The sequence below is a fragment of the Bombina bombina genome, chromosome 3 (assembly GCF_027579735.1).
Source record: "Bombina bombina isolate aBomBom1 chromosome 3, aBomBom1.pri, whole genome shotgun sequence".
In the NCBI taxonomy this organism is placed as follows: domain Eukaryota; kingdom Metazoa; phylum Chordata; class Amphibia; order Anura; family Bombinatoridae; genus Bombina; species Bombina bombina.
In genome coordinates this window covers 1,126,156,551-1,126,172,614 of record NC_069501.1, presented here as the reverse complement: position 1 = coordinate 1,126,172,614, position 16,064 = coordinate 1,126,156,551, and the positions used below count along the sequence as shown (strand labels likewise).

The following is a 16,064-nucleotide window of genomic DNA, read 5'->3' as shown; positions in this document are numbered from 1 at the left end:
CTCTGCTGGGTGAATCCTCTTGCACTTCCTGTTGGGGAGGAGTAATATCCCAGAAGTAATGATGACCCGTGGACTGATCACACTACAGAAGAAAGGAATTTATCAGGTAAGCATAAATTATGTTTTTCTTTTTCTGTTACATTTTGCGAGATGTCTCATTTTGATCCTGACTCTGATGTTACTGTAGAAACTATGATGCCCTGGAACACAATTCTACAAAGCTAAGTGTGTTCTTTTCATTATTAAGCTGCTGTTATTTCTTCAGCTCAATTATGTGGCATTTATTTATCATGTTTTATGCTAGCAATGTTTCTACATGTACAATAACATTTTACTGTTTTTTTTACATATTCAGTTCATGTACTTGATTTCATCTGCAAACATCATGTTTTTGCTTATATCATAAAAGGTTTTGACTGCTATTATCTATAAGAAAAGGAGAAGGTGCCAAAATAGCGTAATTCTGCAAAGGAATTGCTGAATATAAAATTAGAGCAAATACACTCACATGTATTCAAGCACTGTAATGTAGTGCATACTGGGCAGGCCAGATCCTCTGAGTTGTCCGGCAAAACTCTCCTCAGGTGTATATGGCAAGCAATGAAGAAGAGTGCGTTTCACTAAGACATCTGCTCTATAAAAGAAACAAACCCCACATAGCGTAATACAGTAAAGGAATATTGGTAGGCAAGTAGGTGGATAGTATACACTCACTTGTGGTCTAGCACTGTAATTTAGTGTAGACTAGGCAAACCAGAACCTCTGAGTTGTCCAGCAAACGCTCCTCCACAGGTGAATGAAACCAGTTGTGTTGTATGTCTTGGAGCTTACTCGCAAGATGATATATGCCTCTCACAGATATGTAGGAGTTTGTGAGTGAAAAATAGGCAGAAATAAAAAAGTAGCAAGTAATAAAACTTAAAAACAAGTGTTTAGTAAACACTAAAAAAATACAGCTCTGTGAGAGGCATTTGCATATATCATCTTGCGAGTAAGCTCCATGACATACAACACACCTGGTTTCATTCACCTGTGGAGGAGAGTTTGCTGGACAACTCAGAGGTTCCGGTTTGCCTAGTCTGCACTACATTACAGTGCTAGACCACAAGTGAGTGTATACTATTCACCTACCTGCCTAACAATATTCCTTTACTGTATTACTTTTATAGAGCAGATGTGTGAGTGAAACACACTCTTCTTCATTGTTTGCCATATACACCTGAGTAGAGTTTTGCTGGACAACTCAGAGGATCTGGCCTGCCCAGTATGCACTACATTACAGTGCTTGAATACATGTGAGTGTGTTTGCTCTAATTTTATATTCAGCAATTCTTTTGCAGAATTATGCTATTTTGGCGCCTTCTCCTTTTCATATAGATATACCTTGAAGTGGATGGCCTTTTTTCCCTGAGGAGAGCAGCCTATCTATGTTTGTGTGCCATCAAACATATACAATTATTGGACTTTTTACGTTATATATACTCTTTCTGTCAATATTTAGCCATTTTTGTCAACTACAATTTTTGTTACCTACAGTATAATTATACTCTATTGATATATTGCAATATTATACTTCATACTTAGTATCAGAGTCAATTTGTGCAGACGTGCACAATTTAAAGTGATAGCGCACCTATTTCTCCAACATAGGTGTGTCCGGTCCACGGCGTCATCCTTACTTGTGGGATATTCTCTTCCCCAACAGGAAATGGCAAAGAGCCCAGCAAAGCTGGTCACATGATCCCTCCTAGGCTCCGCCTACCCCAGTCATTCTCTTTGCCGTTGTACAGGCAACATCTCCACGGAGATGGCTTAGAGTTTTTTAGTGTTTAACTGTAGTTTTTATTATTCAATCAAGAGTTTGTTATTTTGAAATAGTGCTGGTATGTACTATTTACTCAGAAACAGAAAAGAGATGAAGATTTCTGTTTGTATGAGGAAAATGATTTTAGCAACCGTCACTAAAATCCATGCCTGTTCCACACAGGACTGTTGAGAGCAATTAACTTCAGTTGGGGGAACAGTGAGCAGTCTCTTGCTGCTTGAGGTATGACACATTCTAACAAGACGATGTAATGCTGGAAGCTGTCATTTTCCCTATGGGATCCGGTAAGCCATGTTTATTACGATCGTAAATAAGGGCTTCACAAGGGCTTATTAAGACTGTAGACTTTTTCTGGGCTAAATCGATTCATTATTAACACATATTTAGCCTTGAGGAATCATTTTATTTGGGTATTTTGATATAATAATATCGGCAGGCACTGTTTTAGACACCTTATTCTTTAGGGGCTTTCCCAAAGCATAGGCAGAGCCTCATTTTCGCGCCGGTGTTGCGCACTTGTTTTTGAGAGGCATGGCATGCAGTCGCATGTGAGAGGAGCTCTGATACTTAGAAAAGACTTTCTGAAGGCGTCATTTGGTATCGTATTCCCCTTTGGGCTTGGTTGGGTCTCAGCAAAGCAGATACCAGGGACTGTAAAGGGGTTAAAGTTCAAAACGGCTCCGGTTCCGTTATTTTAAGGGTTAAAGCTTCCAAATTTGGTGTGCAATACTTTTAAGGCTTTGAGACACTGTGGTGAAAATTTGGTGAATTTTGAACAATTCCTTCATGTTTTTTCGCAATTGCAGTAATAAAGTGTGTTCAGTTTAAAATTTAAAGTGACAGTAACGGTTTTATTTTAAAACGTTTTTTGTACTTTGTTATCAAGTTTATGCCTGTTTAACATGTCTGAACTACCAGATAGACTGTGTTCTGAATGTGGGGAAGCCAGAATTCCTATTCATTTAAATAAATGTGATTTATGTGACAATGACAATGATGCCCAAGATGATTCCTCAAGTGAGGGGAGTAAGCATGGTACTGCATCATTCCCTCCTTCGTCTATACGAGTCTTGCCCACTCAGGAGGCCCCTAGTACATCTAGCGCGCCAATACTCCTTACTATGCAACAATTAACGGCTGTAATGGATAATTCTGTCAAAAACATTTTAGCCAAAATGAACACTTATCAGCGTAAGCGCGACTGCTCTGTTTTAGATACTGAAGAGCATGACGACGCTGATAATAATGTTTCTGAAGGGCCCCTAACCCAGTCTGATGGGGCCAGGGAGGTTTTGTCTGAGGGAGAAATTACTGATTCAGGGAACATTTCTCAACATGCTGAACCTGATGTGATTACATTTAAATTTAAGTTGGAACATCTCCGCATTCTGCTTAAGGAGGTATTATCCACTCTGGATGATTGTGACAAGTTGGTCATCCCAGAGAAACTATGTAAAATGGACAAGTTCCTAGAGGTGCCGGGGCTCCCAGAAGCTTTTCCTATACCCAAGCGGGTGGCGGACATTGTTAATAAAGAATGGGAAAGGCCCGGTATTCCTTTCGTCCCTCCCCCCATATTTAAAAAATTGTTTCCTATGGTCGACCCCAGAAAGGACTTATGGCAGACAGTCCCCAAGGTCGAGGGAGCGGTTTCCACTTTAAACAAACGCACCACTATACCCATAGAGGATAGTTGTGCTTTCAAAGATCCTATGGATAAAAAATTAGAAGGTTTGCTTAAAAAGATGTTTGTTCAGCAGGGTTACCTTCTACAACCAATTTCATGCGTTGTCCCTGTCGCTACAGCCGCATGTTTCTGGTTCGATGAGCTGATAAAGGCGGTCGATAGTGATTCTCCTCCTTATGAGGAGATTATGGACAGAATCAATGCTCTTAAATTGGCTAATTCTTTTACCCTAGACGCCACTTTGCAATTGGCTAGGTTAGCGGCTAAGAATTCTGGGTTTGCTATTGTGGCGCGCAGAGCGCTTTGGTTGACATCTTGGTCGGCTGATGCGTCTTCCAAGAACAAGCTACTTAACATTCCTTTCAAGGGGAAAACGCTGTTTGGCCCTGACTTGAAAGAGATTATCTCTGATATCACTGGGGGTAAGGGCCACGCCCTTCCTCAGGATCGGCCTTTCAAGGCAAAAAATAAACCTAATTTCTTTCATGTAATTAACAAGAGTCCATGAGCTAGTGACGTATGGGATATACATTCCTACCAGGAGGGGCAAAGTTTCCCAAACCTTAAAATGCCTATAAATACACCCCTCACCACACCCACAAATCAGTTTTACAAACTTTGCCTCCAAGGGAGGTGGTGAAGTAAGTTTGTGCTAGATTCTACGTTGATATGCGCTCCGCAGCAAGTTGGAGCCCGGTTTTCCTCTCAGCGTGCAGTGAATGTCAGAGGGATGTGAGGAGAGTATTGCCTATTGAATGCAGTGATCTCCTTCTACGGGGTCTATTTCATAAGGTTCTCTGTTATCGGTCGTAGAGATTCATCTCTTACCTCCCTTTTCAGATCGACGATATACTCTTATATTTACCATTTCCTCTACTGATTCTCGTTTCAGTACTGGTTTGGCTTTCTACAAACATGTAGATGAGTGTCCTGGGGTAAGTAAGTCTTATTTTCTGTGACACTCTAAGCTATGGTTGGGCACTTTATTTATAAAGTTCTAAATATATGTATTCAAACATTTATTTGCCTTGACTCAGAATGTTCAACTTTCCTTATTTCCAGACAGTCAGTTTCATATTTGGGATTATGCTTTAATTATCATATTTTTTGCTTACCTCAAAAATTTGATTTTTTTCCCTGTGGGCTGTTAGGCTCGCGGGGGCTGAAAATGCTTCATTTTATTGCGTCATTCTTGGCGCGGACTTTTTTGGCGCAAAAATTCTTTTCCGTTTCCGGCGTCATACGTGTCGCCGGAAGTTGCGTCATTTTTTGACGTTATTTTGCGCCAAAAATGTCGGCGTTCCGGATGTGGCGTCATTTTTGGCGCCGAAAGCATTTAGGCGCCAAATAATGTGGGCGTCTTATTTGGCGCCAAAAAATATGGGCGTCGCTTTTGTCTCCACATTATTTCAGTCTCATTTTTCATTTGCTTCTGGTTGCTAGAAGCTTGATGTTTGGCATTTTTTTCCCATTCCTGAAACTGTCTTATAAGGAATTTGATCTATTTTGCTTTATATGTTGTTTTTTCTCTTACATATTGCAAGATGTCTCACGTTGCATCTGAGCCAGAAGATACTACAGGAAAACCTCTGCCTGCTGGATCTACCAAAGCTAAGTGTATCTGCTGTAAACTTTTGGTAGCTATTCCTCCAGCTGTTGTTTGTATTAAATGTCATGACAAACTTGTTAATGCAGATAATATTTCCTTTAGTGATGTACCATTGCCTGTTGCAGTTCCCTCAACATCTAAGGTGCAGAATGTTCCTGATAACATAAGAGATTTTGTTTCTGAATCCATAAAGAAGGCTTTGTCTGTTATTTCTCCTTCTAGTAAACGTAAAAAATCTTTTAAATCTTCTCTCTCTACAGATGAATTTTTAAATGTACACCATCATTCTGATTCTTTGGACTCTTCTGGTTCAGAGGATTCTGTCTCAGAGATTGATGCTGATAAATCTTCATATTTATTTAAGATGGAATTTATTCGCTCTTTGCTTAAAGAAGTACTAATTGCTTTAGAAATAGAGGATTCTAGTCCTCTTGATACTAATTCTATACGTTTGGATAAGGTTTTTAAAGCTCCTGCGGTTATTCCAGAAGTCTTTCCTGTTCCTAATGCTATTTCTGCAGTAATTGCTAAGGAATGGGATAGATTGGGTAATTCATTTACTCCTTCTAAACGTTTTAAGCAATTATATCCTGTTCCGCCTGACAGGTTAGAATTTTGGGACAAAATCCCTAAAGTTGATGGGGCTATTTCTACCCTTGCTAAACGTACTACCATTCCTACATCAGATGGTACCTCGTTTAAGGACCCTTTAGATAGAAAAATTGAATCTTTTCTAAGAAAAGCTTATCTATGTTCAGGTAATCTTCTTAGACCTGCTATATCATTGGCTGATGTTGCTGCAGCTTCAACTTTTTGGTTGGAAACTCTAGCGCAACAAGTATCAAATCGTGATTCTCATGATATTATTATTCTTCTCCAGCATGCTAATAATTTCATCTGTGATGCCATTTTTGATATTATTAGAGTTGATGTTAGATTTATGTCTCTGGCTATCTTAGCCAGAAGAGCTTTATGGCTTAAGACTTGGAATGCTGATATGGCTTCTAAATCAACTCTACTTTCCATTTCTTTCCAGGGAAACAAATTATTTGGTTCTCAGTTGGATTCTATTATTTCAACTGTTACTGGTGGGAAAGGAACTTTTTTACCACAGGATAAAAAGTCTAAAGGTAAAAACAGGGCTAATAATCGTTTTCGTTCCTTTCGTTTCAACAAAGAACAAAAGCCTGATCCTTCGTCCTCAGGAGCAGTTTCAGTTTGGAAACCATCTCCAGTCTGGAATAAATCCAAGCCTGCTAGAAAGGCAAAGCCTGCTTCTAAGTTCACATGAAGGTACGGCCCTCATTCCAGTTCAGCTGGTAGGGGGCAGGTTACGTTTTTTCAAAGAAATTTGGATCAATTCTGTTCACAATCTTTGGATTCAGAACATTGTTTCAGAAGGGTACAGAATTGGTTTCAAGATGAGACCTCCTGCAAAGAGATTTTTTCTTTCCCATGTCCCAGTAAATCCAGTGAAAGCTCAAGCATTTCTGAATTGTGTTTCAGATCTAGAGTTGGCTGGAGTAATTATGCCAGTTCCAGTTCCGGAACAGGGGATGGGGTTTTATTCAAATCTCTTCATTGTACCAAAGAAGGAGAATTCCTTCAGACCAGTTCTGGATCTAAAATTATTGAATCGTTATGTAAGGATACCAACGTTCAAGATGGTAACTGTAAGGACTATATTGCCTTTTGTTCAGCAAGGGAATTATATGTCCACAATAGATTTACAGGATGCATATCTGCATATTCCGATTCATCCAGATCATTATCAGTTCCTGAGATTCTCTTTTCTAGACAAGCATTACCAATTTGTGGCTCTACCGTTTGGCCTTGCTACAGCTCCAAGAATTTTCACAAAGATTCTCGGTGCCCTTCTGTCTGTAATCAGAGAACAGGGTATTGTGGTATTTCCTTATTTGGACGATATCTTGGTACTTGCTCCGTCTTTACATTTAGCAGAGTCTCATACGAATCGACTTGTGTTGTTTCTTCAAGATCATGGTTGGAGGATCAATTTACCAAAGAGTTCTTTGATTCCTCAAACAAGGGTAACCTTTCTGGGTTTCCAGATAGATTCAGTGTCCATGACTTTGTCTTTAACAGACAAGAGACGTCTAAAATTGATTACAGCCTGTCGAAACCTTCAGTCTCAATCATTCCCTTCGGTAGCCTTATGCATGGAAATTCTAGGTCTTATGACTGCTGCATCGGACGCGATCCCCTTTGCTCGTTTTCACATGCGACCTCTTCAGCTCTGTATGCTGAACCAATGGTGCAGGGATTACACGAAGATATATCAATTAATATCTTTAAAACCGATTGTTCGGCACTCTCTAACGTGGTGGACAGATCACCATCGTTTAATTCAGGGGGCTTCTTTTGTTCTTCCGACCTGGACTGTAATTTCAACAGATGCAAGTCTCACAGGTTGGGGAGCTGTGTGGGGATCTCTGACGGCACAAGGAGTTTGGGAATCTCAGGAGGTGAGATTACCGATCAATATCTTGGAACTCCGTGCAGTTTTCAGAGCTCTTCAGTTTTGGCCTCTTCTGAAGAGAGAATCGTTCATTTGTTTTCAGACAGACAATGTCACAACTGTGGCATACATCAATCATCAAGGAGGGACTCACAGTCCTCTGGCTATGAAAGAAGTATCTCGAATTTTGGTTTGGGCGGAATCCAGCTCCTGTCTAATCTCTGCGGTTCATATCCCAGGTGTAGACAATTGGGAAGCGGATTATCTCAGTCGCCAAACGTTGCATCCGGGCGAATGGTGTCTTCACCCAGAGGTATTTCTTCAGATTGTTCAAATGTGGGGGCTCCCAGAGATAGATCTGATGGCCTCTCATCTAAACAAGAAACTTCCCAGGTATCTGTCCAGATCCCGGGATCCTCAGGCGGAGGCAGTGGATGCATTATCACTTCCTTGGAAGTATCATCCTGCCTATATCTTTCCGCCTCTAGTTCTTCTTCCAAGAGTAATCTCCAAGATTCTGAGGGAATGCTCGTTTGTTCTGCTAATAGCTCCGGCATGGCCTCACAGGTTTTGGTATGCGGATCTTGTCCGGATGGCATCTTGCCAACCATGGACTCTTCCGTTAAGACCAGACCTTCTGTCTCAAGGTCCTTTTTTCCATCCGGATCTGAAATCCTTAAATTTAAAGGTATGGAGATTGAACGCTTGATTCTTGGTCATAGAGGTTTCTCTGACTCCGTGATTAATACTATGTTACAGGCTCGTAAATCTGTATCTCGAGAGATATATTATAGAGTCTGGAAGACTTATATTTCTTGGTGTCTTTCTCATCATTTTTCTTGGCATTCTTTTAGAATACCGAGAATTTTACAGTTTCTTCAGGATGGTTTAGATAAGGGTTTGTCCGCGAGTTCTTTGAAAGGACAAATCTCCGCTCTTTCTGTTCTTTTTCACAGAAAGATTGCTATTCTTCCTGATATTCATTGTTTTGTACAAGCTTTGGTTCGTATAAAACCTGTCATTAAGTCAATTTCTCCTCCATGGAGTTTGAATTTGGTTTTGGGAGCTCTTCAAGCTCCTCCGTTTGAACCTATGCATTCATTGGACATTAAATTTCTTTCTTGGAAAGTTTTGTTCCTTTTGGCCATCTCTTCTGCTAGAAGAGTTTCTGAATTATCTGCTCTTTCGTGTGAGTCTCCTTTTCTGATTTTTCATCAGGATAAGGCGGTGTTGCGAACTTCTTTTGAATTTTTACCTAAAGTTGTGAATTCCAACAACATTAGTAGAGAAATTGTGGTTCCTTCATTATGTCCTAATCCTAAGAATTCTAAGGAGAAATCATTGCATTCTTTGGATGTTGTTAGAGCTTTGAAATATTATGTTGAAGCTACGAAATCTTTTCGTAAGACTTCTAGTCTATTTGTTATCTTTTCCGGTTCTAGGAAAGGCCAGAAAGCTTCTGCCATTTCTTTGGCATCTTGGTTGAAATCTTTAATTCATCTTGCCTATGTTGAGTCGGGTAAAATTCCGCCTCAAAGAATTACAGCTCATTCTACTAGGTCAGTTTCTACTTCCTGGGCGTTTAGGAATGAAGCTTCAGTTGACCAGATCTGCAAAGCAGCAACTTGGTCCTCTTTGCATACTTTTACTAAATTCTACCATTTTGATGTATTTTCTTCTTCTGAAGCAGTTTTTGGTAGAAAAGTTCTTCAGGCAGCGGTTTCAGTTTGAATCTTCTGCTTATGTTTTTTATTAAACTTTATTTTGGGTGTGGATTATTTTCAGCAGGAATTGGCTGTCTTTATTTTATCCCTCCCTCTCTAGTGACTCTTGTGTGGAAAGATCCACATCTTGGGTAGTCATTATCCCATACGTCACTAGCTCATGGACTCTTGTTAATTACATGAAAGAAAACATAATTTATGTAAGAACTTACCTGATAAATTCATTTCTTTCATATTAACAAGAGTCCATGAGGCCCACCCTTTTTTGTGGTGGTTATGATTTTTTTGTATAAAGCACAATTATTCCAATTCCTTATTTTATATGCTTCGCACTTTTTTTCTTATCACCCCACTTCTTGGCTATTCGTTAAACTGATTTGTGGGTGTGGTGAGGGGTGTATTTATAGGCATTTTAAGGTTTGGGAAACTTTGCCCCTCCTGGTAGGAATGTATATCCCATACGTCACTAGCTCATGGACTCTTGTTAATATGAAAGAAATGAATTTATCAGGTAAGTTCTTACATAAATTATGTTTTTCGTCCCTTTCGTAGAAACGGACCAGCCCAAAGTGCTACGTCCTCTAAGCAAGAGGGTAATACTTCTCAAGCCAAGCCAGCTTGGAGACCAATGCAAGGCTGGAACAAGGGAAAGCAGGCCAAGAAACCTGCCACTGCTACCAAGACAGCATGAAATGTTGGCCCCCGATCCGGGACCGGATCTGGTGGGGGGCAGACTCTCTCTCTTCGCTCAGGCTTGGGCAAGAGATGTTCTGGATCCTTGGGCGCTAGAAATAGTCTCCCAAGGTTATCTTCTGGAATTCTAGGGGCTTCCCCCAAGGGGGAGGTTCCACAGGTCTCAGTTGTCTTCAGACCACATAAAAAGACAGGCATTCTTAAATTGTGTAGAAGACCTGTTAAAAATGGGAGTGATTCATCCTGTTCCATTAAGAGAACAAGGGATGGGGTTCTACTCCAATCTGTTCATAGTTCCCAAAAAAGAGGGAACGTTCAGACCAATCTTAGATCTCAAGATCTTAAACAAGTTTCTCAAGGTTCCATCGTTCAAGATGGAAACCATTCGAACTATTCTTCCTTCCATCCAGGAAGGTCAATTCATGACCACGGTGGATTTAAAGGATGCGTATCTACATATTCCTATCCACAAGGAACATCATCGGTTCCTAAGGTTCGCATTCCTGGACAAGCATTACCAGTTCGTGGCGCTTCCTTTCGGATTAGCCACTGCTCCAAGGATTTTCACAAAGGTACTAGGGTCCCTTCTAGCTGTGCTAAGACCAAGGGGCATTGCTGTAGTACCTTATTTGGACGACATTCTGATTCAAGCGTCGTCCCTTCCTCAAGCAAAGGCTCACACGGACATAGTCCTGGCCTTTCTCAGATCTCACGGATGGAAAGTGAACGTGGAAAAGAGTTCTCTATCTCCGTCAACAAGGGTTCCCTTCTTGGGAACAATAATAGACTCCTTAGAAATGAGGATATTTCTGACAGAGGCCAGAAAAACAAAGCTTCTAGACTCTTGTCGGATACTTCATTCCGTTCCTCTTCCTTCCATAGCTCAGTGCATGGAAGTGATCGGGTTGATGGTAGCGGCAATGGACATAGTTCCTTTTGCGCGCATTCATCTAAGACCATTACAACTGTGCATGCTCAGTCAGTGGAATGGAGATTATACAGACTTGTCTCCGAAGATACTCTTGTTCAGGCCAGAAAGCCTGTAACTAGAAAGATTTACCACAAAATTTGGAAAAAATATATCTGTTGGTGTGAATCTAAAGGATTCCCTTGGGACAAGGTTAAGATTCCTAAGATTCTATCCTTCCTTCAAGAAGGATTGGAAAAAGGATTATCTGCAAGTTCCCTGAAGGGACAGATTTCTGCCTTGTCTGTGTTACTTCACAAAAAGCTGGCAGCTGTGCCAGATGTTCAAGCCTTTGTTCAGGCTCTGGTTAGGATTAAGCCTGTTTACAAACCTTTGACTCCTCCTTGGAGTCTCAATTTAGTTCTTTCAGTTCTTCAGGGGGTTCCGTTTGAACCCTTACATTCCGTTGATATTAAGTTATTATCTTGGAAAGTTTTGTTTTTAGTTGCAATTTCCTCTGCTAGAAGAGTTTCAGAATTATCTGCTCTGCAGTGTTCTCCTCCTTATCTGGTGTTCCATGCGGATAAGGTGGTTTTACGTACTAAACCTGGTTTTCTTCCAAAAGTTGTTTCTAACAAAAACATTAACCAGGAGATTATCGTACCTTCTCTGTGTCCGAAACCAGTTTCAAAGAAGGAACGTTTGTTGCACAATTTGGATGTTGTTCGCGCTCTAAAATTCTATTTAGAAGCTACAAAGGATTTTAGACAAACATCTTCCTTGTTTGTTGTTTATTCCGGTAAAAGGAGAGGTCAAAAAGCAACTTCTACCTCTCTCTCTTTTTGGATTAAAAGCATCATCAGATTGGCTTACGAGACTGCCGGACGGCAGCCTCCCGAAAGAATCACAGCTCATTCCACTAGGGCTGTGGCTTCCACATGGGCCTTCAAGAACGAGGCTTCTGTTGATCAGATATGTAGGGCAGCGACTTGGTCTTCACTGCACACTTTTACCAAATTTTACAAGTTTGATACTTTTGCTTCTTCTGAGGCTATTTTTGGGAGAAAGGTTTTGCAAGCCGTGGTGCCTTCCATTTAGGTGACCTGATTTGCTCCCTCCCTTCATCCGTGTCCTAAAGCTTTGGTATTGGTTCCCACAAGTAAGGATGACGCCGTGGACCGGACACACCTATGTTGGAGAAAACAGAATTTATGTTTACCTGATAAATTACTTTCTCCAACGGTGTGTCCGGTCCACGGCCCGCCCTGGTTTTTTTTTAATCAGGTCTGATAATTTATTTTCTTTAACTACAGTCACCACGGTACCATATGGTTTCTCCTATGCAAATATTCCTCCTTAACGTCGGTCGAATGACTGGGGTAGGCGGAGCCTAGGAGGGATCATGTGACCAGCTTTGCTGGGCTCTTTGCCATTTCCTGTTGGGGAAGAGAATATCCCACAAGTAAGGATGACGCCGTGGACCGGACACACCGTTGGAGAAAGTAATTTATCAGGTAAACATAAATTCTGTTTTTGCACGGTTGTGTTAACCTTTTCTCTAATGACTGCTATTATGCCTTTAAGTAAACTTACGAGGTCTTTTCAAAATTGTTAAGATTTAATTAATTTTGTACTGATCAACGGCATATTTAAGCTTATTCTTCTCATGAAGGTTTCTTTGGCTCAAAGGCTCCTGTATCAGACAGTTTGTTAAAAATTCTCTTTATTTTTCATTTGAACATTTTTTTGATCTTTGTTAAGGAAATGTTGTTATTTATAGCTTTTAGGAGTCTAATCCTCCTATTAACTATGTTAATAATCCTTTTCAAATCTGGATTTAAAAATTTTTGCTCTTGAGGTCTTTTCCTATTCAATATACTATCTCTATTATATTCTAGAGAATGGTTATTCTGATTCCCTCTTCGGACTTTACTTCTATTTCTATGGAAATTGGTACTTATTTTCAGGATTCTTTATTATTTTAATATAACCTTAGTAGAGCATATTCACGTACTGTTTATATTTTTAGCTCAACTTTATCTGTGGCTGAAATTACTGTTCTCTCAACCTTTGTTGAACAGTTAGCATAAGCAGTTTCAGATTCTCAAGTATATAACTGTTTATTTACTTTAGATGTATTCATTTAATTATGTTTACTGTATCTATTATGATTTCAAATATATTTTATTATCTCAATCTTGTTAGGATAATAATTTCTCGAGGTTTAGAGTTTTTTTTTCTGCTTTACTTTTAGTTCGGTGATGTAGATCAGTTGGTGAATGTCCTGACTACAAACGCTTGTTCTAGATCAAGGGTCATAGATTTATTTCCCAGCAGGGTTAATACAGCCCTTTGGTCCTTTGAGGTCAATTTATTGTGTACCATTTATTTGGGTAATAATAACTGTTTTTTTAGCTGTTAATTTGTGTAAGCACTGAAAAAGCGTTTTTTGTATCCTCCTGGGAGAAAAACGCTACATAATTACTAGTTATTAGACTGCATGAAGGTGCGGTTCTCTAACCAGTCCTTCTGGTGGGGGGCAGATTAAATTGTTTTTGGATGAACTCAGTCCAAAATCTATATTATTCTTAGGGTTTGAATAGATTTTTTTAGAATGAGACCTCCTATGGGAAGAATCTTTCTCAGTACACTTTGTGAATTTTTTTCAGGAGTGATTATACCAGTTCTTTTAGCAGGAACAGGGTTTGGGTTTCTTTTAAATTCTATTCTTTGTCCCAAAGAAGAAAGGTTTATTTAGTCCAATCTTGGATCTAAAGACTTTTATATTGTTTTGTTAGAGTCTCGACTTTTAGGTTGGATATTATAAGGACTATTATGCCTTTTTTTTCAGCAAGGTAATTTTATTTCATTCAGACCACTTGTGGATTCTGAGATTTTTCTTTTTAGATAAGCTTTACCAATTTGTCACTTTTTCATTTGGTCTAGCGACAGGTTTATAAATCTTTTCAAAGGTTCTTGGTGCCCTTCTTTCTGTTTTCAGATAGGGTATTGTGGTGCTTCCTTATTTGGATGGTATCTTGGTATTAGCTTAAACTTTTTTTTTTATTAAAGCTGGACAGATAGCTCAGCTCAGCATGCTAATTCACTGTGGCTGAGCTCTGTAGCAACCTGAGGGTTGCAAGGTCCATTCAGCCTTTCATCCTTCCGAGGTTGATTAAATGAGCAGCGTCTTGAGTCCCTTACGGGTGATTAGACGCGCTTTACAAGTACCCAATACATACATATGAAAGAGCAGTATTCAAATATATTAACTTTCTCCAACATAGGTGTGTCCGGTCCACGGCGTCATCCTTACTTGTGGGGATATTCTCTTCCCCAACAGGAAATGGCAAAGAGCCCAGCAAAGCTGGTCACATGATCCCTCCTAGGCTCCGCCTACCCCAGTCATTCTCTTTGCCGTTGTACAGGCAACATCTCCACGGAGATGGCTTAGAGTTTTTTAGTGTTTAACTGTAGTTTTTATTATTCAATCAAGAGTTTGTTATTTTGAAATAGTGCTGGTATGTACTATTTACTCAGAAACAGAAAAGAGATGAAGATTTCTGTTTGTATGAGGAAAATGATTTTAGCAACAGTCACTAAAATCCATGGCTGTTCCACACAGGACTGTTGAGAGCAATTAACTTCAGTTGGGGGAACAGTGAGCAGTCTCTTGCTGCTTGAGGTATGACACATTCTAACAAGACGATGTAATGCTGGAAGCTGTCATTTTCCCTATGGGATCCGGTAAGCCATGTTTATTACGATCGTAAATAAGGGCTTCACAAGGGCTTATTAAGACTGTAGACTTTTTCTGGGCTAAATCGATTCATTATTAACACATATTTAGCCTTGAGGAATAATTTTATTTGGGTATTTTGATATAATAATATCGGCAGGCACTGTTTTAGACACCTTATTCTTTAGGGGCTTTCCCAAAGCATAGGCAGAGCCTCATTTTCGCGCCGGTGTTGCGCACTTGTTTTTGAGAGGCATGGCATGCAGTCGCATGTGAGAGGAGCTCTGATACTTAGAAAAGACTTTCTGATAGCGTCATTTGGTATCGTATTCCCCTTTGGGCTTGGTTGGGTCTCAGCAAAGCAGATACCAGGGACTGTAAAGGGGTTAAAGTTCAAAACGGCTCCGGTTCCGTTATTTTAAGGGTTAAAGCTTCCAAATTTGGTGTGCAATACTTTTAAGGCTTTAAGACACTGTGGTGAAAATTTGGTGAATTTTGAACAATTCCTTCATGTTTTTTCGCAATTGCAGTAATAAAGTGTGTTCAGTTTAAAATTTAAAGTGACAGTAACGGTTTTATTTTAAAACGTTTTTTGTACTTTGTTATCAAGTTTATGCCTGTTTAACATGTCTGAACTACCAGATAGACTGTGTTCTGAATGTGGGGAAGCCAGAATTCCTATTCATTTAAATAAATGTGATTTATGTGACAATGACAATGATGCCCAAGATGATTCCTCAAGTGAGGGGAGTAAGCATGGTACTGCATCATTCCCTCCTTCGTCTACACGAGTCTTGCCCACTCAGGAGGCCCCTAGTACATCTAGCGCGCCAATACTCCTTACTATGCAACAATTAACGGCTGTAATGGATAATTCTGTCAAAAACATTTTAGCCAAAATGAACACTTATCAGCGTAAGCGCGACTGCTCTGTTTTAGATACTGAAGAGCATGACGACGCTGATAATAATGTTTCTGAAGGGCCCCTAACCCAGTCTGATGGGGCCAGGGAGGTTTTGTCTGAGGGAGAAATTACTGATTTAGGGAACATTTCTCAACATGCTGAACCTGATGTGATTACATTTAAATTTAAGTTGGAACATCTCCGCATTCTGCTTAAGGAGGTATTATCCACTCTGGATGATTGTGACAAGTTGGTCATCCCAGAGAAACTATGTAAAATGGACAAGTTCCTAGAGGTGCCGGGGCTCCCAGAAGCTTTTCCTATACCCAAGCGGGTGGCGGACATTGTTAATAAAGAATGGGAAAGGCCCGGTATTCCTTTCGTCCCTCCCCCCATATTTAAAAAATTGTTTCCTATGGTCGACCCCAGAAAGGACTTATGGCAGACAGTCCCCAAGGTCGAGGGAGCGGTTTCCACTTTAAACAAACGCACCACTA

General features: G+C 40.0%; 1 protein-coding gene across 2 annotated transcripts in view; it reads left to right on the top strand.

Annotated features, from left to right (window-relative positions):
* The window catches only part of WASF3 (WASP family member 3), a 269,443-nt gene that overhangs the window by 194,453 nt on the left and 58,926 nt on the right, over positions 1-16,064 (top strand). The gene's annotated exons all lie outside the window — the stretch shown is intronic.